Source organism: Marmota monax, unplaced genomic scaffold, assembly GCF_021218885.2.
Source record: "Marmota monax isolate L192 unplaced genomic scaffold, Marmota_monax_Labrador192_F-V1.1 WCK01_AAM20220418_F8-fsc00033, whole genome shotgun sequence".
Classification (NCBI taxonomy): Eukaryota; Metazoa; Chordata; class Mammalia; order Rodentia; family Sciuridae; genus Marmota; species Marmota monax.
In genome coordinates this window covers 1758874-1780839 of record NW_026694282.1, presented here as the reverse complement: position 1 = coordinate 1780839, position 21966 = coordinate 1758874, and the positions used below count along the sequence as shown (strand labels likewise).

Below are 21966 nucleotides of genomic sequence, written 5' to 3'. Positions count from 1 at the left end.
CTCAGAAAGAGTGTCAGAATTGAGACAAATTAGAGGACCCTCAACTGTTTTCAGCTGCAGAACTGATTACTTGTTTGCTGTTGGGAAGAAATCCCTGTATCTTTTGGAATCACAGAGGTTTTTTATGTTGATGGCTATGGTGTGAAAGCAGAGGAAAAACAATTTTTCCTGTGCTCATTGTGATGTTTTAAAAAATCACTTTTAAGATTAGTGAGTTATTGACATATAGAAATCTTATAACACTATGGCTGACACTGACACTATGGCTCCACTCTGGGTACTGGCAGAAACTGAGCTTGGGCCACAGAAGGAGTCAGTAGTTCAGGTGATGGGAAATGTTTGGGCTGTGTACTGCTGACTAGAATTCATCAGTGAGGTACTGCTGTCCCCAGGAGGCTGGAACACTAGACGCAAGCCAGGAAGAGGTCTGGCCTCACAGAGGGAGATGGGCTGTTGCACCTGATGAGACCCAAGGAGCAGCACATATTAGTACTTGTGTATCTTCCAGCATGCACTGGCTGCATTAGGCTGGTAGCAGCTTTACCTTTGGGGTGTATGAGAGGCTCTGAAAGTGATTCCTAATAGTTTTTTAAAATTGGATTATACCAAAAAAAAAAAAAGGATCAAAACAAAACTTGAGTTTAAGCCATTTGAAATTAATTAAAATCCCTATGTCATGCCAGCCCTAAAATTATTAGGCTATTACATATTCCAGCATTATTTTCTAAGTCCATGAGGAAAGAAAATTTATGTATGATGCTTCTTTTATAGAATGATAAATATATTAAAATAATAACACTGTTTTGGGCTTCCTAGTCTGTTCCTTTGATTTGTATTCTGTGTTTGCACAATAATTGCTCTTTTTGTTCAGCTGTTTTAGATGTTTTAATACTAGTAAGACTGATTCTTAGGAAAACAGTGTCCAAAAGGGATCCTTGTGATGGAGTTGTTTTTGTTTCATATCGATCAGATGCCTCTTCATGTGCTTTTCACATGAGGAAATCAGCAAGTCTGTGTGCCTTGACTTGGTTTTTAAAAAATTTTAAATTCGTTTTTATTATACATGACAGTAGAATGCAGTTATGCACTTTGATATATCATACATAGATGGGATATAATTTCTCATTTTTTTGAGTGTACATGTTGCAGAATCATATTGGTCATGTGGTCACATACATACAAACAATAAAAATGTCTGTTTCATTCTACTATCTTTCCTGTCCCCACATCCTCTCTCCTCCCTCCCATTACTTCGCTCTACCAAATCTAAGGTAACGCGTGTGTCCGTCCCCCCGCCGCACCTTATTGTGAATTAGCATCTGCATATTAGAGAAAACATTTGGTCTTTGGTTTGGGGAGATTGGCTTATTTTACTTAGCATGATATTCTCCAACTTCAACCATTTACTGGCAAATGTCATAATTTCACTCTTCTTTAAAGCTGAGTAATATCCCATTAGCTTCTTTTATTCTATTGTGAACCATATTATAGTTTTTCTCATCCTGAAAACAATAGTTCCTTAACATTTCTTCACTATCTAATTATCTAACATTTTCCCTTCATTGCCTCTTTGCCTCTTTTTGGATGTATTTAACTGCCGCTGTCAGTATTTTCTTTCTTTTTCGTACTTTTAACTTCCCTGTCCTGCTCAGCTTAACAAATCCAAAGGCTTGTTGTGTTAGTTGACATTCTATCACTTTAGCAAAATACTTGACATTATTAACTATAAAGAGAAAAGCTTTATTTCTTGTTCACAGTTCTAGAGGTTCCAGTTCCAGTTCAAGATTTAGTGGCCCCATTGCTTTGGGCCTGTGGTGAGGCAGCACATCATAGTAGGAGCACATGATGGAGCAAAACCACTTTCCACGTTGCCAGGAAGCAAAAGGAAGGAAGGGGCTGGTGTCTCACTGTCCCCTGTAGGGCTTGCCCCTGGTGACCTAAGTTCCTTCCTCTAGGCCTCACTTCTTAAAGGTTCTACCACTTCCTAAAAGTTTTTCCACCTCCCAGTAGCATTAGCTTGGGGACCACGCTTTTTACCACATGGACCTTTGGGGGACAGTCAAGATCCAAATTATAAAATTTACCCATTCTAGAATTTTCTTTGCTTTTTTAGATTTCTGTGTGCATTATTTCTTATGTCCTCTAAGATTGTTTCTGAAACACTTTTATTTTCTCTTTTAATGTTGTGGAAATGTCCCCATACAGACTTCTTTCACCTTGGTCATAGCAGTACAGTATAGTAATACTTCACCTGATAGAGAACCTCAGCTTTGTGAATTAGAGCCTAGGTCACAAGAGTCAGGCATTGCTGTTCCTGCTCTAAAAATTTTGCACTTTACTTCTATTATAGATCTGCACTGGAGTTTCTTTACAATTGATTTTGATCTGATTCTAATAAACTTTGCTTTTTAGTCTCTTGAATAATTTTATCATATAGAGTTCAGGGAGGTGGTGTGTGTGTGTGTGTGTGTGTGTGTGTGTGTATGTATGTGTGTTAGGGGGATTGGGTTTAGAAGTCAGTTTTTTTTTGGGGGTGGGTGGGTGGGTTGGAATACGGGGAATGAACTCAGGGGCACTTGACCACTGAGCCACATCCCCAGCCCTATTTTGTATTTTATTTAGAGACAGGGTCTCACTGAGTTGCTAAGTGCCTCATCATGCTGAGGCTGGCTTTGAACTTGTGATCCTCCTGCCTCAGCCTCCTGAATAGCTGGGATTATAGGTATGCGCCACTGCGCCTGGCTTAGAAGTCAGGTTGTTGTTAATAGCAAACCTGGTAGTGAAATAGGAAAGTAACTATTCCACAAAACCATAGAGTTTCAAAGCACAGCAATGTAGTTTCACTTTGTTTACATGTACCTGCCTACATGAGCTCTAGTCCCAGTCTGCCTGTTGCTGACTAGAAGGCCTGGACCAGTTTCTCTGAGCCCATTTCCTCATCCTCTCATAAATTTATTGGGTGGATTATATGAAATTTAATTTAAATAAATATAAAGCACATCTATTGTCCCCTTCATGTTAGTCTAGGTTCTCCAGAAAAATAGGACCAAAAGCTCTATATGAAGAAATTTACCATAAGGATTGGCTCGTGTGATTATAGAGGCTCACAAGTCCCAAGATTTACAGTTGGCAAAGCTTGACACCAAGGGAAGCAAGAAATAAAGGGAAAGAAGTCTGTATGGGGACATTTCCACAACATTAAAAGAGAACATAACAATGTTTCAGAAACAGTCTTAGAGAACATAAGAAACAATGCACACAGAAATCTAAGAAAGCAAGGTCTTTAGGTGTAATACAAGTCTGTATTGAAGAAGATATGATGGTGTGAGTTCTAAAATGTGTCAGAGTCCAAAAGCACAGGAAGACAGATGTTCTGGCTAAAAGAGAGAGGGAAAAGCCTCCTGGAAGGATCCTTTTATTTCTCCAACAGACAATGGTGATGCTTTCACTTGGGTGTCCTTCATCGCTGAAACTTTTTGAGATTAAAAATGTTGCAGAAATAATTTGATAGTGTTTTTTTTTAAAATTGAATATTTGTTTCCTCTGATTGTAATTGCATGTTAATTGTAAAAAGTTTTTAAGTCTCTTTTTTTATGTGAACTTTCAGTTAATCCTAATTTCAAAGTTTGTCAGTATTTCTCTCCTGTTCCTCTTAGATTTATAGTGCTAAACATTCACTTTGTGACCCAGTGGCTGCTAAATTCAGTAGATTTTTTTTCCTGATGCTGAATGAACCACACATTTTGGTTTTATGTTCCCAGTGCAGATAGAAATACTTAAGCAAGCTAGGGTGCTCTTGCCAAGCTGATGATTAATTTCTCTTAAATTCCTAATGAACAGATTCATGCAAACAGATGAAGGGGACCTTAAATTGTTTTCACAAAGGAGATTCCTTTCTATTTTTCTTTTTTGCCTAATGGATTTACCACTTAGACATAGATTTTCCTATTTCCAGGTCTTTAGGATAACAACTCAGTTCCCAAGTATCTTGGGAAATTGCTAGTTTTACAAACTGGTAGATCACACTAAATTCTCTGCCACTTAGAATTTGAGGAAAAATTAGAGATTAAAAACAAAAGTGGCACATTGACCATATCCTTTTGCAAAATTAAAATTTTTTATGAATAGTATGACCTGATTGGCATGAGGAGGTGACTCCCTAGGGAAGGACTATAAATTTGCCCAATCTCATGATATTTAGAAATCTGCTGTATGTAACTTGCAGTTCTAGATTGCTTCCTGATTTAACAACTCTTAATGCTCTGCCTGGTATTCTCCTTTCTCAGTGTTTGTGCCCAATTACTGCATCTGACAACATAGAGGTGGGTGTAATAAAGTCTGTTACTGAATCCACTGACATGGCACATGAAGAATAAATAAAAATAAATAAAAAAAGCAGTTTTGAAGACAGTGGCCAGAGGATAGGGCAATGGGTGTGGAGTTCCTGTAGGTCATGGATGCAGGTCACAGAAGATTCCTGTCCTTACAAGTGGGGAATGGACTAGCCACTTGAAACTGTCATGACTTGTTGGGTTTTTTTCGCTTTTATATTTATACATAATAGTAGGGTTCATTTTGACATAATCGTACATGTATAGGATTTATTCCATTTCAGACCCCCGTGCCCCTGCTTTCTTGCCCTTCTCCTTACCCTCTTCCCCTTTCTTTACTAATTTTCCTTTTACTCGTTTATTTATTTATTGGTGCTTTATTGGGTATGTATAAAGGCAGCATTCACTGTGATATACACACACACACACACACACACACATGCACAAAGCGTAATTTTGTCACATCCATTCTGCCTTTCCTCCCCTTTTCTGTCCCTCCTCTTTCCCTCTCAGTCTCCTTCTTCTGCTCTACTGATCTTCCCTATACCTTCATGATATCCAACGCCCCTTGGTGGTGTTTTTGATGAACCTCTTTCATGAAAACTGCAGTGGGCAATGGGACAGAACTCTAACACTGGGAGGTACTAGTTAATCAAGATTTTCTTCTCATAGTAGTTTAGTGAAGTCTGGGGAGATAGAGCAAACTTACATTTAAAGACTGTGATAACAGGTGCAGGTTTAATATGTTCTCAGCAGTGGTCTCTCATATTCCATTGCATTTTATTAAAGTTTTGGATTTATTTTTAGTAGAAATTTGTAGGTGTTTAATGGAGTCCCAAGGCAATATGAAAACAATGATGATGAATGTGTGTATGTGCAAGAACTGCTGTGAATTTTTATTTACCTGTAGAATGCGAATAGGCAGACATTTTTAGCCAGGTAATTGGATGCTTACAATGAAAATAAAAATATTTTGTAATATAGCATTTCTCATGGACTTTTTACTTCTTCATACCTTCTCTTTTGAACCATATGTTGTAGGACTAGAATAAGATAAGTCCTTTGGGGCCATATTTTTTTTTTTCTCATTAGATTAGATTAGTTGATGATGATACCATAGTTTTTTCTGTTTTAAGGTAAATTAAGGATGAATATTGCTTGCTGAATGATAGCTGGAAAAGTATCTAATTGGTATTTTTCTTCATCCTGCTTGAATTATAAGTGGTAACAATAGGCAGAGTTGTATTTATTTTCATTTTTGTCTGCTCTCTTTTTTTTTTTTTTTGGTGTGTGGGGAGGTGATGGTGGTGCTGGGGATTGAATCCAGGGCCTTGTGCATGCGAGGCAGGCACTCTACCAACTGAGCTATATCCCCAGCCCTGTCCTTTTTTGGCTACATTGGACAGTGGCATTGGACAGTGGCATTTTTCCTTTCCTTAACTTTATTTTCATAACCAGGCTGACAGTTATTTTATTGGCTCTAAGATACTATTGATATTGTTATATATCACTAAGGAAAGAAAAAATACAATGAGGGATTTTACAGGAGAATTTATATAAGGAAAAGGAGAAGACAAAAAACAAATCTGTTATACAGAAGGAAAAGTAAGAAAGTGCCTGTATTTCATCCTTGGTAATGAGTAGGGAGGAAAAATACCTCTCATGATATTCTCCATGCTGAAAATTTCTAAAACAGTCTTATTGTGATATTCATTTATATTCCATGAACATCACTATTTTAGGTATATAATTTTTATGAATTTTTGTATATTTAAAGAATTATACCACCTTCACTGCAGTGTAATTTAAAAATATTTTTATTGCCCTAAAAATAAACCTGTACCCCTTTTCAATCATTCCTAATTCCCACCTCAGACCAAGGCTGCCACTTACCTAATTTTTGTTGGTAGATTTGTCTCTGTAGACATTTCATGTAAATAAAATCATCTAGTATGTGTTCTTTTCTTTCTGGCTTTTAAAGTTGCAATATGTATTGGTACTTCATTCCTTCTTATGACTGAATAATATTCATTTGTATCCGTAGACCATATTTTGTTTATTCATTCATAAGCCGGTGAATATTTGGTTGCTTCATTTTTGGTTATTGTGAATAATGCTGCTATGAATAATTATATGTAGGCTTTGTATGAATTCATGTAGTAAGTTCTCTGTCATTATATACTTAGAAGTGGAATTGATGGATCATAAGCTGGTTTGGGGTCTGGATAAAAGTTATTCTAGTGATCCCTATGACTCCAAGTAGGTAATTTAATTTTAAATGGATTAGGTTGGTGGTGCCCTCATGTAATTGGCAGAAACAAATTACCCCCCCCACCCCAAAGAACTTAACTTTGCTCTAGGGTGATCAAGTTGTCAGTTTAACCCACATCTTGTTTTCAGCGATATTTCAGAATGAAAAATTATGTATCATAGAGTCATAAGGTCACTGATATGTAGTAAACAGAAATAAAAGTCCTCTAAAAAGCCCATAGTGAACTGCACCCCATGCCTTTACCGTGTATTTGTTACTACTTGGATTGTTTCTTTGTGTATTTTCTTTTGTACTATTAGGTCTGCTATTACTGTCTGGTATTGTGTTTGTTTGGACCTTCCCAGTGTTTAGTTCTTTATGTGAGGCTTTGTGTGTGCATTATTTTAAGTTAAGATTTAGATCTTGTAAATGTTCCCTTTCACTGTGAGGAGTGACAGGATTTCATAGCTCCAAGAAAAGCTCCTTTTGGTCCAATCCTCTCATTGTAACAAGGAGACCTGGTGAAGAAGGAAGACTTGGTCACTGGTATTGTTGGTAGCAAAATGACCTGTGAACTCCCCTAAGTAAGCCTTTGCCTTTGTGGCTGCCTTTCTGCAGATTCAGGAACTTATCTGACTCCCTGGACTTGGAATAGTAATGCCCTGATTTGTGTCTTAAAGCCAGAAGGATTCTGCTTTTAGCACTAAATTCTTTCCCTCCCTTATTAAATAACTCTGTGGATAGAGATACTGCTCCATGCTCTTCTATCTTAGGGCATTTTGTTAGCTGTAATGGGAAAGAAAGCATTTGATCACCCATTTGAATGTCACTATCATCTTAATTTGTATGTTTCAAATAGACTGTTGGTATCTGCCCCCTTCCTCTATTGGATACCTTTTCCTCTTCTAGTCTTCTTTTCTTTTTCTGTAAATTTTTCCACCCATAATACTCAAAACAGATAATGCTCAAAACAGATACCTAGGAGACATTTTTAGTCTCTTCTGTTTCCTTTAACTTCCATATTACCAGGTCTGATGTTTTCTATGCCCCAAATTACATTTTCCAACTGTTATTTTTTCTCTCTACCCTATTACATTAGCTTAAGTTGACTATCACATTTTTTCTGGGCTATTTTAGGAGCTGGCTAATGGCTAATATATTTTCCTGCTTTCTTTGCTCTCTGTTCTGCCTTTCCAACCGCATCTTACTCATATTTTACACAGTAGCTAAAGTTATCTTGTTTTTAACAAGAATTTTTTAACACAAACAATTATAAACATATACAAAAAGTAAAAAGAATAGTAAACGGAACCCTTATATACTCATCACTCAGCTCTAACAGCTGTCAATTCAAGGTCAATGTTATTACATCAATAATCCACCCCCAGATTATTTGGAATCCTAGACATGACAGTTTTTTTCCTACCTCCAAATATTTTAGTATGTGCTTCCTAAAAACAAAGGTGTTCTTTCACATAATTATCAAGAAGATTAACATTGATATAGAATTATTATCTAACCTACATATGCCTTTATGGTATCATTTTTTTCTGTATTTTATAAAAGACAATGTCTTTTTTTGGGGGCTGGGAAAGTGCTTGGAGTTAGAACACTCATAGTATGCGTGAAGCCCTGGGTTTAATTCCCCAGCACCAAAAATAAAAGGTCTTTTTTTAAAAAAGTCACAATACAAGACAGTTACCATACCTACAGAGTAACAGTATTCATCAGATAGCCTTGTCAGTGCTCAGATTTCCACACTATCTGATGATTTGTTTATTTGTTTGTTTGGTACCAGGGATTGAACTCAGGGGCACTCGACCACTGAGCTATAGCCCTAGCCCAATTTTGTATTTTATTTAGAGACAGGGTCTTACTGAGCGCCTTGCTATTCCTGAGGCTGGCTTTGAATTCGCGATCCTCCAGTCTCAGCCTCCCCAGCTGCTGGAATCACAGGTGTGCATCACCCTGCCCGGCATGATTTATTTCTTAACAGTATGTTTGAATTAAGACAGATTGAGCCTTTTAGAAAATGGCAAGATGTCATTACCTTGCTTAAAAATCTCCATGAGTTTGCATATCTCTCAAGATGAAGATCCCAGTCTATCTTAGCTGCTTCCACCTCATCTAGGGCAACTCTTACCCTCCCTCTCTCCCCTCTAGTCCTATAAACCTTATTCAGCATTTTTGATTGCGTGAGCCATTGTTGCTCTAGGTTTGAGCATGAGGGTCTCTCAGACTGCTGTGTGCTTCCTGCCACAAGAACTTTTTATGGCCATCTTCAGCATTTAGCTGACATGTTCTCCCACCTTCTTAATGACTGCACCCAAGTAGATTAGTTACTCTTTCCCCATTTTTCTTTCTTGTCATCTTATTTCTCTCCCTTCATTTCTCAAAAGATGACTGTTCTATAGGATCTGTGTTCCATAGGGATGGGTCTGGTCTACTTTACTCAACATGGTGTACTCTGTATGTAAGTAAACCATTCTTGGCACATAGTAGGTACTCAGTATATATTTGTTAGATTAATAAATTTGTTAAATTATTACACTGTCTTAATTTGTTTGGGCTGGTGTTACAAGTTCTTAGATTTGATAGTCCATAAACAACAGAAATGTGTTTCTCACAGTTCTGAAGGCTGGAAATTCCAAGATCAAGGGGCCAGCAGGTTCAGTGTCTGTTGAGGGCCTGTTCATCACAGATGGTGTTTTATATATATCCTCAATGGTGGAAGAGGGGGATAAAAAAAAAAGCAAGACTCTTTTAAAAAAATAAATAAATAAATAAAATATTTATTTATTTATTTAGTTGATGGACACAATACCTTTATTTTATTTATTTATTTTTATGTGGTGCTAAGGATTGAACCCAGTGCCTCACACATGCGATGCAAGCGCTCTACCACTGAGCCACAGCTCTGGCCCAAAAGTAAGCCCTTTTTTAAGGGCACTTATCCCATTCATAATAGTGAAGTCGTCATGACCTGATTGCCTCCCAATGGTCCTGCCTTTTACACAGTCACCTTGGGAGTTAAGTTTAAATGTATTAATTTTAGAGGAATGCAGATATTCAAATAGTAACATGTACTATTCAGAAAATATAGATATTCAAAGTAGAATGCAAGGATTTTAGTGCATTAAAAATATCAGCCATCACCAAGTTACTGCCTCAAGTGGATGGCACAATGGTCAGTGTGGTGGTGGTTCAAAAGGGGAGTAAAAAGGTCTTTTTGGATGTATGCATTTTAAATAATGATCCATGGCTGGCTGTGTTCATCAACTCAGATGCATACAAAACTCAGTATTGTCCAATTGTTTGGGCAAAGAAGCACTATCCTGAACTGGTAGTATCTCTTTGGCATTTTTCAATTGGGGGCTGACTCAGTTTTTGTTTGAAGTTTATGTAAATGAGCTGTCAGAATTCTAAGCAATACAGTGAGCTCATTTCCTTTTGTTAACTTTGTACCATCTTTTATCTGCCCTTTTTTTTCTGACACATTCATACTCCTTTTATCTACCTTTTGATAAAAATAGCAACTTAAAATGACTAATAAAACATCCAAAAGCACATAGTTAGGAATTTTGTCTTTTGTAATGTGCCAGATTTCACTACTGTTTTGAAAATTAATCTCAATTTCCCCTTCTCCCTTCTCTCTCCATTTTGATTCTCATTATTTTTTGTAGAACTACATGAATAGAACTTCTTAAAGGCATAGCAATACTTGGTTTAGGTACATTTTTGTATTAGGTATAGTTTAGTATCATGTATTTGTACATTTGATAAATGGTCTGAAGACTTACATAGCCACTAACAAATTGGAAGGACTCTGCAATTACTTAAAACTGAAGAGGGATTTGAGGATTTACATATAATTTTCATTATTGTATAAAGTAATTTCAGTGTACTTTATTTCATTTTTTGTGGGGGTACCAGAGATTGAATTCAGGGGTGCTCAACCACTGAGCCACTTCCCAACCCCTATTTTGTATTTTATTTAGAGACGGAGTCTCACTGAATTGCTTATCACCTTGCTTTTGCTGAGTGTGGCTTTGAACTTGTGATCCTCCTGCCTCAACCTCCTGAGCTGCTGGGTACACTACTGTGCCCAAGGTCATTTATTTTATTTTTATTGTCTAGAAAGAAAATATTCAAGGCAGCATGTTTTTTTTTTTTTTGTTGTTGTTCTTGTAACTTATGAGCAGAGTGTTATAATTACAAATAGAAATACAAATGTAGCTCTGATGAATTAGCCTTTTCAGAGATAAGGGAATCGTTTTGGTCTCCCTTATAGGCAACTCAGTTGTAAGCTTTTGGTTTTATTTATTTTGGAAGTTATTAAGGTTTTTTGCAACTTTAGCTTTATGCAATTAAAAAAAGTGTGTGCGTATATAAAGTTCTGCATGTCAAATCTCCCATTGATTTAAGAGATTATTTGCCATTTAAAAATTTTGGACCCAGTCAGGCACAGTGGTGCTCACATGTAATTCCAGCTACTCAGGAGGCTGAGGCAGGGTTCACATGTTTAAGTATAGCCTCGGCAACTTAGCAAGACCCTGTTTTAAAATAATAGAATAAAAGAACTGGGGATGTAGCTCAGTGTAAAGTACCCTGGGTTTAATTCCTAGTACTGCCCAAAAAAGGGGGGCAATTTAAAATAAATTATACTCATAATGTACATTTTTCTTTGATTAAAATAATCCTGTGTAATCATTACAAGAAAATTAATTCCATGATTGGTTGTTTAAAGCATATGTGTTCTAAAAGAGCATTCTTATTGTTTTAGTACAATTCAGTAATTGAAATAGTGTCAGGATGCTTTTCCAGGCAATTCCATATGAGTAAACATTGTTTTGTAACATGTGTCTTTAATCTATGAAATAATTTATTGGAAAGCATTTTGTAAAATGGCAACATGCAAGTGGGCATGGTAGTGCATGCCTGCAATCACGGTGACTGAGGAGGCTGAGGCAGGAGTATTGTTAAGTTCAAGGTCAGCATTGGCAACTGATCAAGACTTTGTCCCAAAATTAAAAAAAAGGGCTGGGGATCTCAGTGTGTTTGTATCTGTATGTGTGTGTGTATGACGCTTGCACAAGGACACACATACATTTAGTATATTTGGGATTGGGTATTTCAGTGTGTGGGATTAAAAGGCATTTATTATTATTAAAATTTTTTTAAGTTGTAGATGAACACAATACCTTTATTTTATGTATTTATTTTTATGTGGTGCTGAGGATTGAACCCAGTGCCTCACACATGCTAGGCAAGTGCTCTATTGCTGAGCTACAACCCCAGCCTCGCATTTATTATTTTTAAAAAGCCTCTTCTATAACTTTTTTTGTATTGTCAGAATTTTTATGGGATACATTTTATTTTGTTTTATTTTTTGGGGCACAAGGGATTGAACTCAGGGGCACTTGACCACTGAGCCACATGCCAGCCCCATTTTGTATTTTATTTAGAGACAGGGTCTCACTGAGTTGCTTATTGCCTTGCTTTTTGCTTAGGCTGGCTTTGAACTCATGATCCTCCTCTCTCCGACTCTGGAACCACTGGGACTACAGGCGTGCGCCACCCTGCCCAGCTGGCTGTGTCACTTCTTAGACTGTCCTTGTTTTGATGACCTGTACAGAATTGAACAGTGCTACTAGTCAAACATTTTATAGAATGCTTTTCTGTTGAAATTTGTCTTGTGTTTTTCTTATGGTGTTATGGTTTGGGTGTGAGGTATCCCCCAAAATTTCGCATGTGATATGATGCAGGAAGGTTCAGAGGAGAAATGATTGTATTCTGAGAATATTAACCCAATCAGCGAATTAATCCCCTGATAGGGATTAACTGAGTGGTAATTGAAGTGGTAGAGTGTGACTGGAGGAGGTGAGAATTTGGGGCATGGCTTTGGGTATATATTTGTATCTGCCAAGTGGAGAGCTTTCTCTCTGCTCTCTGATTACCATGTGAACTGCTTCCCTCTGCCATACTCTTCCTCCATGATGTTCAGCCTCACCTTGAACCCCAAGGAATGGATATGGCTGTCTGTGGACTGAGACCTCCTAAACTGTAAGCCTCCAAATAAACTTTTCCTCCTCTGCTGTGCTGGTTGGGTCTGTTAGTCACAGTGGTGAAAAAGCTGACTAAAACATATGGTTAGACTTGGTTATGTATAGGTTATTTTGGAAGGAAGAGCAGAGAGGTAAATTGCCATTTTCATTATAACCTATCAAAAATATGTACTGTTGGGCTGGGGATATAGCTGAGTTGGTAGAGTGCTTGCCTCACATGTACAAGGCCCTGGGTTCAATCCCCAGCAGCTCATGTGTGTGAGTGTGTGTTTGTGTGTGTACATATACATATACATACATACATATATATACATATATATGACAATGTCAACATGATTTACATTGTTGATGTTGCCCTTGATTATATGGCTGAGGTACTGTGTGTGTGTGTCACCTCTTTCCACTGTAAAGTCATTCTGTTGCATTCTTTGGAAGGAAGACACTATGTGCAACCCACTCATTTTTTTTTTTTTTTGGAAGTGCTGGGGATCAAACCCAGGGCCTTGCACATGGTAGTTAAGCCTTGTATCACTGTAATCTACTCTTAAAGAGTTCAGGGAGTTGTGCTTCTTTTCTTTTAGGGCAGGGTATCTATATAAACTATTTGGACATTTTTTTCTCTCTTAGTTTACATCAAAATATAAGAAAAACAAATCCACATCAAGTTGTCATATCTCTTTCAACATTCTCAAAGGAGTCTTTTTAGCTTTCATGGGATTCTAAGCATGTCTCACTTAAGTTGGAGATGCTTAAAACCTGTGGTAACTGATCAGTTAGGAGATATCTGAAGTTATGTGGGTGGCCTACCTTTTGTAATTTCTTTCTTATTTCCTTTTGGTACTTGGGATTGCAACCAAGGGCACTCAGCACTGAACAAAAATCTAGTTTTTTTTTTTTTTTTTTTTGTACTGGGTAATGAACTCAGGGGCACTCAATCACTGAGCCACATCCCTAGCTCAATTTTGTATTTTTTTTAGAGACAGGGTCTCACTGACTTGCTTAGTACCTCATGGTTGCTGAGGTTGGCTTTGAACTCGCGATTCTCCTGTCTCAGCTTCCTGAGCTGTTGGGATTACAGGCTTGCTCCACTGTACCCAGCTTATACCCAGTCCTTTTTATGTTTTATTTTGAGACAGGGTCTCACTAAGTTGCCCAAGCTGGCCTCAAAATTTACAATTCTCCTACCTTAGCCTCTGGAGTTGCTGGGATTGCTGGTGTATGCCACCTTGTTCAGCCCTTTTTTAATTTCTTAAAGCTTGAGTTTTAATTGATTAAATGCATAAGATCTATATAAGTTAGATCAGTTATCCTCTTATATATTGCATATTATTCCAAAAATATAGTTGGAGACTAGTCATAATTTTTTTTAATGAAAAGGAATATTAGATGAGAGATATTTATATTGGTGGAAAAATGAAGGTCTGTTGTACTTATAATTTTTCATTTGGGCTTGCTGTTCTCCTTTCCTCCCTTGAGAAACTCCAGCCGTCACAAGACCAGGCCACTTGCATATTTCTGACATGTCTGTAGTATTCTTTTGTTGTACAATACCTACCACATTTGCTCACATTTGGTGAATATCTGGTTTCCCTACTGGACCTACAGTTTCAGGGGAACAGGAATCATGTGTGTTCTGTTCATTCTCTATCCCCTCTGCCCATCATATAATAGGCATAAAAATAGATATTGACTGTTATTGGGTATTCTAACCTTTTTGAGCTCTTATAGAAATATAGGTGGTTAACAGTAAGTCACATATGTGGGCAAATCATCATCATTCGTGATGAAAGATTAGTATATACATGTAAAGCAATAGTATTTAAGAAAAAAATGCATCTAGTTGTCAAGTCATCTTAATATATGAAAGAAGACTAGAAGTAAGTTTTTACAAAATATTAAACGGCTCTAGATTATGATCTTATAACTGATTTAAATTTCTTCTTTGTTTTATAATTTATTCCAAGGAGTTTATTATTTACAATCTGGAGATATCAGAATACATTACCTAGTATAACTTAAATAATAATAGGTTACATTACCTAGTATAACTTAAATAATAATAGGTTCACTCCTATTATGTGCAGAAGCCCTTGAGGTAAGACAGGAAACCTATCAAATCACTGACTGTCTCATTCCCCAGTAAAGCTTTTAGCTACTCAAACGAAAAAGGTATAGCTGAACTTTGGAATTTTGCTCATTTTAGAATCTTTGAATTATTCTCTAAGTCTAATTTTAAAAAATTTCATCAAAGCCATTTCAAATATTATTCATCAAATGTCAATTTAAAAGTGACATTGATGTGACTATAACATTATATTACATTGATATGACTGTAACATTATTCACTTCACTAATTTAACCTGTTAGACTAAAAACTCCAGAGAAATTGGTTTTCCCCTATTTAGTATTTTTAAAAAGTCCATGGGATTTAAAAATCTAAGTCTTGGAGCAATAGCCTATTCTTATGTTTTCCTTAAAACAATTCATTTTATCCTTGAGATGGGAGATGAATCCCTAGATTAAGTTCCTATAGTTTTTCTGAATCCAGACCATTTATATTTTTCTTGCTTTTTTCTCTAGTATAATTAAACAGTGATGGATTAAAACTAGGTTGCAGCAGAGATTGGGGGGGAAAAATCTCCCGGCATCCCTTCCTGCAGAAGCATCGCTAGAGCAATGAGTGTAGCTGCCACTTTAACTGACATGTCTTAAATTCTGCCCTGCAAAGCCCTGGGATGCTGTCAGTCGCCTCGGCAACTTCTTTGCTTTGCCTGATAATTGAGAGTCAATTGGAGCCAAAAGAATAGAACAAATTGAAGACTTTTGTTGGCTCTTAAATTGAAGATTGTCTCTTCTTTCTATTGGCTTTTAAAAAAATCTGGTAGAAGAGAGGGAAAGACATTTTCATAGTGGAGCTGTATTCATTTCTCCAAAGTTACAGCTGCTTTAAATCTGTGAGTATCTTGTATGTATATAGCAGTTTCTAGAGGTATTATTACAAGGTTCTCTTTAAATCTGTAAGAATTTAAGGAAGCTGTGTAAAAATTTTAAACTAGAGTTAGATTTTATCGGAGGGCTGCATGTTTTGTAAGATAATATTGTCTTCATTAAAAGCCTCATGTCAAGCTTGCTAGGGCTCCCCTGCTGTCCTCTCTCCCCCTTTTAACTTCCTAAGGACAAGAGTTGCAATTGGAGAAAATAGGCGTCTGGCTGCTGCAGAGGCTCTGGTCTTCCTGGGATGCCATGGCTGGTTTATCGCTGCTGCAAGGTGTGCATAGTGGGGGTTGCTGAGTCTCCTGCTGCAGAACAATGGCAGGATGATAATGCTTCACTTTGTATTTACTGTGTTTGTCTTCTGCTGGCTTTGTTATGGGTTTTGTTTTGTCTTGTCACATTAATTAAAATATTAAAGATCAGGAAAGTGGTATGTCCTCAGAAATAGTGTGTTGATTGTCCTAGACCTTCACCTATGACTGTGCTGTATTGACTTAAGCCTGTCTCTTTGTCACAGATTATAGTAAACACAAGCTCCCTCAAAATGACCCTCATATGATTGTCCTTTTCTAATTGTGCATTGAAATCAGTGCTGGTTTTTTTTGTGACGCAGACCCTGAAGTCTAAACATCTGTCCTTAGTCATCATGTCCCACTTTCCTACTTTGGAATTCACTGGAGGCTACAACTGTATCGTTGCTGAATTATGTGCACAGTGAATGAATTGGGCATTTTGTAAAGATAAGAAGCTAATTTCTGATTCCCACTATAACCCCCATATATTCTTGATTTGTCTTTGTTAAATGAAAGTCTTATTATTTTAGTGAACTGGTTCATTCAGTTGGCTACTGATCTCATTCCTTTATCTTAAAACCACATTATCTAAAGTGATTTTTTAAAAGCTGATATGTTCAGAGATTAGTAGTTGGAATACTTTTCAACATCCTTTGGTTAACAGTCATCTTTATGGATGCAGAATATGCTTGGCTTAGACTAACATAGTATATGAGCTTTTTGGGTGCCAAGATTTTAGTTGACTTCCTGCAGCATAAAATAAGTAAAGGATTTTAAAAAAGAAATTTGCTCCACCACCCAGAGATCAAACATCTGTTGTTTTTATTTTTAAACATTTTGTCAGTCCTAAATGCAGCAACTTCAAATTTAATTAGGAAGGGTTGCTAAAATTAGGAAATTCTGCCTTGTTTAGACTCGAAAAAAACTTAAATTCATTCAGTTATCATTTGTTCATTCAATAAATGTTTATATTTGTTGCCAAGCTCTTACCCAACTCTGGGGAGATGATGCTAAACAAAATATTTTATTTGGTCTTATGGAGCAGATATTTTTAGCAGATGAGGGAGACATTTAAAAATGAATTACAAATTAATTTTTATTACAATCGTAGTAATATTTTCAGCTGTTGAAGTATAGGTACTTTGTAGTCAAACAAATATAGGCCATATAAGTGCTTGCAACTAATTCTGCCCCAGATCTGAAGCCACAGATCCTTAGAGTGCTTGAACTGGAAAGAGATGTTAGAAATAATTAGTTCAACAAGCATGTGATAGGCACTATATTAAGTGCTGGATTTAGATAAGAATTAAGCAATGAGCCTTGCTTTGTAGGAGCTCACAGTCTAGTGGGAAAGGAAGGGAATTGGTTTTGTCATATATTCTGGGTCATCATTTTCCTTAGTGGAAAAGAAATGAACTACATCTTTTTAAAAATTTGTTCTGTATCAGTCCAAGTACTTTTGTTAATCTGTTTGTTTTCTCAAGTCTGTAACAACAACAGTCTTGCCACTCTGGATTTTTAGATGAAGAAAAGGAGTGCACAAAGGTTAAATCCATTGCCCAAGGTCATTCAGAGTGTTGACCATGACCTGTCATGCTCAAAGTTGGTAAAACTGTGCTCCTTGAAGCTTTGTGTTATCTCTCTTAACCCTGGGTTGATGGGGGGAGCTCCCTCATTTTCTTCTTTTTGAAGCCTTAGTACACTTCTGGGTATAATGTATCATGTAAAATAAAGATGCTTAGTTTTTTTGGCCCTATGCCCAGACATCTTCCTAACATTTTGCACTTGCTTTCCACTTGTTAACACCACATTTACACAGAAGTCTTTGGCTCATTTTAGAAAGAGTAGGCCTGCATATATGGGAAGATTATGCTTTAGTGTCAGGTCAGTTAAGAAACATGGAAAAAGTACTTCCTAAAACAGGGATGCTAATGGGAAGAATCAAGGATTTCTTGAATTTTGGGTTTAGATTGATGCCCATCAGCATCAGCAATTCCTTACAGAATTGGAATGTTTAAAGTTGCAAAGGTCTTGCCTCTTCAGTATAAGTTAGGATTCTTTCGGATTTGACAATTGCTAAGGGTAGAGAGTAACTTTTCAGATTAGAGATATTCTAGCCAACGATCTTCCTTGACCTCCCAAGGCCATCTCTCCATTTCTGAACAGCTGTTAGAAAATTCTTCCTTAACCAAAATATACTGTACCTCCTGGCAGCCCCTAACCCACTAATTCCAGGATAAAATAATTCTGGTATTTTTACAAAGTAGTCTTTCAGATATGTGAGATGCTTACCCCACGTCCCAAGTGTACTTTTGCAGTTCTATGTTCTGTCTCAGTCCTATCACTTGTTTCTCATGTGATGTATTTCAGATTTCTCACCATTCTAACTTCTTTGCATTTGACCTGTGATAGTTTTCAGATGGTGAAAACTAGAACCTGACACCGTCTGGGGTATATTCTGGGTCAGCTGAGAATGCAAATGGATTATTTCTTCCCATGACTCAGTATACTATGTCTGTGCTACTTATCAATAGCTGTTTAACAAACCACTGTGAAATTTAGTGGGTTTAAAACAATAATAACAATCATCTATTTGCCTATGAGCCTACATTTTCAGTAGATTGCAGAAGGAAAGGCTCATCTTGGCCCACTTGGAATCACTAGAGGTGGTTCAGCTAGAACTGAAGGATCCGTTTTCTTGATGTCTTACCTGGCCAGCCAATTAGTGCTGGTTGTTGGTTGGGAACTTAGCTACAGCTGTTGGCTAGAGGCTTTGTTCTTCTCCATGTGGTTGCTTGAGCTTCCTCAAAGCATGGCAATGAAGTTCCAAGTTTTAATATTCCAAATAATGGGAAGTAGAAACTACTAGTTTTAAAGATCTGGGTCCCCAAATGAACACATTATTGTATTGGTTAAGTAGTCACTGAGACCACCTAATTTAGGGGAAGAGCCATGGACCCCACTTCTTGACAGGAAAGATTTATGGCTATCTCTAATCTGTCACACTTCCCAAATTATAAGTCCCCTTCCAGATATGTTATAACATATATATATGTTATTTAGTGTCTCAACTAAAACCCTAATAGTCATATTTGAATCCTTGCTAAGGTGGGTTCCTCATCTGGTACTTGACAATTCATATTTGACTTGTTAGCAGTTTTAAAAAAAAATTTGTTCTAATTAGTTATACATGACAGTAGAATGCATTTTGACACATTGTGACAAATGGTTGTTAGTTTTGTTCTTCCTTCTGGCATTGCTCTTTTTACACTTTTTTGGATCTTGACTGTGGTGTCTCTCATATGAATTGTCCCTTCTTTATGTTATCCACATATACAGTGAGAATATTTACTGTGTTCTCACTGAAGACATGATCAACATGTTGGACAGCACAAGTCTGTGGACACTGGAGACCCCTCAAATCATTAACCAGAATATCTTGTGATACTGATGACTTAATTGGTACGAAGTGACTTAATAGTGCCCTTCTATCACATTATCTGACTTAGCCCCAGAGAGGTAGGTGCTTAAATTGAGGAAGACCAAATGGTAACATGAGTTTGATGGGAATTTCTTATATGGTTTACTTTTCTTTTGATATTCCATCACAGATGTGGAAAGCCTTTGGGGCCTATTCAAGTGGTATGAATGGATTTCTTTGATCATTTTAGAACAGTGGATTATAGAATATCTGATTATAGATAATGTCTTATTACAGGTGACTGCATTTTAGAAAACAGGGAATTATGGAACCAAGAGTTGAATTTCTCTTGTGGTTTGGGATGAAGTCATTATCTTCTTAGCTAGTAGGCGTGGTAGAATTTGAGCCTTTCCATGATCCAGGAAACCAGGACCTAATCTAGAGCATAATTTGACATCCTGCCTCCTTAATTTTAGCTTAGGTTTTTGTTTTGTTTTGTTTTATTTTAAGGCATTAGCATCCTGTATAACAAAACCATTTTGTGTGCCTGTGTCATACCACAGATTAAATAAATATAGCCTATCAACTGAAAATAGCCATACATTGAAAGGAGATTAAACTCTGGAGCTTAATTACTTGAGTATTTATATGCTTCTCCTTCTGTTTCATTTGTTTCTCCTAATGGATGTTTGTAGGGAAAGCCCTTGTATTTACTGAAAGCTGCTTGTTTGTGACTGGAAGTCTCTGTGTGATAGTTTTTACAGGGTATTTTCTGTGACTTACACATATGACATAAAATATAGGAAGACTGTTTGGTTCAAAGGTGCTAATAAAGTCAACAAAAAGTTATTCATTTATCAAACACTGAGCATCTGTGAAATAAGATCATTTCTATCCTTAAGAAGTTCATAAGCTATAATAGACCCATATGATGGGCACTGCATAATCTCAGCTACTCAGGAGGCTGAGGCAGGAAGAATGTGAGTTTGAGGCCATCCTGGGCGATTTAGTGAGACCTCGTCTCTAAGTAAAAAAATAAGGACTGGGAATGTAGCTCAGAGGTGGAGCACTCCTGGGATCAATCTGTAATACTGCACATATGTGTGTGTGTGTGTGCATACACACACACACACACACACAGACACACGATCAGTAATCATATTGTGATGCGTTATAAACTCCTACCACAAGAACCCAGAGGGGAGCTGGGCGCGGTAGCGTAGCCTGTAATCCCAATGGCTTGGGAGACTGAAGCAGGAGGATTGCGAGTTCAAAGTCAGTCTCAGTAATTGTGACGCACTAAGTAACTCAGTGAGATCCTGTCTCTAAGGATGTGGCTCAGTGGTTGAGTTCCCTTGAGTTCAATCCCTGGTACCAAAAAGAAAATAAAAAATAAAAATAAAAAGGAACCTAGAGGGGAGACATACTATCTATTCTGACATAGTAACTTTTGGGCAGCCCTTATGTTTTCTTTCCCTCATAGATCATGAGGAAAACTTGCTTTTCCCATTTAAAAATTTTTTTTCTTGTTATTCTTCGCTTAGGTTGTGATTTTTTTTTTTTAAATGATGAACAGCTTCTTCCCATTCATTGAAAATCTGCACTTGCTCTCTTCTCCCTACTTGGAGGGACATGATGAAATTGACAAAATGCTGCTTTAGTAGCTTCATCCTTTGACTGCTGGAATCATTAAGCAGACTGCTGAGCATCAGGGATATTATGGTCTGTCAGTGGGAAGTTCTTGGCTCTCATCACCTATCTCTACTAATAACATCTGCACCCTTATATTTATGTGATATTTCAGATTAAAAAGTGATTTTCCAAGGGGCTGGGGTTGTGGCTCATAGGTAGAGCACAACCTCTGAGTTCGATCCTCAGCACCACATAAGAATAAATAAAGCTATTGTGTGCGCATACAACTAAAAAATAAATGTTTTTAAAAAAGTGATTTTATAAAACAAAAAAGCATTTCTTCCTCATAACATCCTTGTGAGTTGGGCATGGCAGGGATTGTCTTATGTCCTGTGCTTTGCAGTTGGAGACATAGGCTCATAGGGGTAAAGGGATGATCCAAAGTCACACTGCTTACAAGTGATGGCACACCTAGGGTAGCAACCCAGAGATCTGCCTTGTGTCCCAGCCCACATTCTCCTGAGTTATGTTGCAGTTTCATGGTGAGAAAGGATAAGTCTTACATCAGGTAAGAAGTCTTTTACTAGAAGAGTCACGTAATAGGAAAGGGATTCTTTTCTTTTTTTTTCCCCATTTAAAAAAAGATCAGCAAAGAGGACCAAGAAAATGAAATAGGAGCTATGCATATCTCTTGCCAATCTAACATTCCATTTTTGTCTGTTTTAAATAATGTGAGGGAGTATGATTTGCTTTGCTTAAGGAAAGAATTTAAAAGACGCTGGCTCTGGTTTTAATTTCCTACTCTGTTGGTAATTTGCTGTGACTATGGGCAAGGAAAATCGCATCAGTTGGGGATTGTTTCTTTTTCAAAAGAAATAGCAATCCCTACCTTCCATTTTCTTATGAAAATGGCTTATGTTTTATATGAATGTGAATCTTTATTCTTTTCAGCTGTTCTAACTTTGCTCTAAAACTGTCA

At 37.1% G+C, this 21966-nt stretch overlaps 1 protein-coding gene across 6 annotated transcripts in view; it reads left to right on the top strand.

The window, feature by feature from the left end:
- The window catches only part of Ttc39b (tetratricopeptide repeat domain 39B), a 125174-nt gene that overhangs the window by 40151 nt on the left and 63057 nt on the right, over positions 1 to 21966 (top strand). The window contains exon 1 of one of the 6 annotated variants that reach the window (XM_058586350.1): positions 14992 to 15601. The exons of the other annotated variants lie outside the window; for them this stretch is intronic. The gene's annotated coding sequence lies outside the window, so the exon portion shown is untranslated. Of the gene's footprint in view, positions 1 to 14991; positions 15602 to 21966 lie in introns of those variants that run through there. 6 annotated transcript variants of the gene reach the window in all.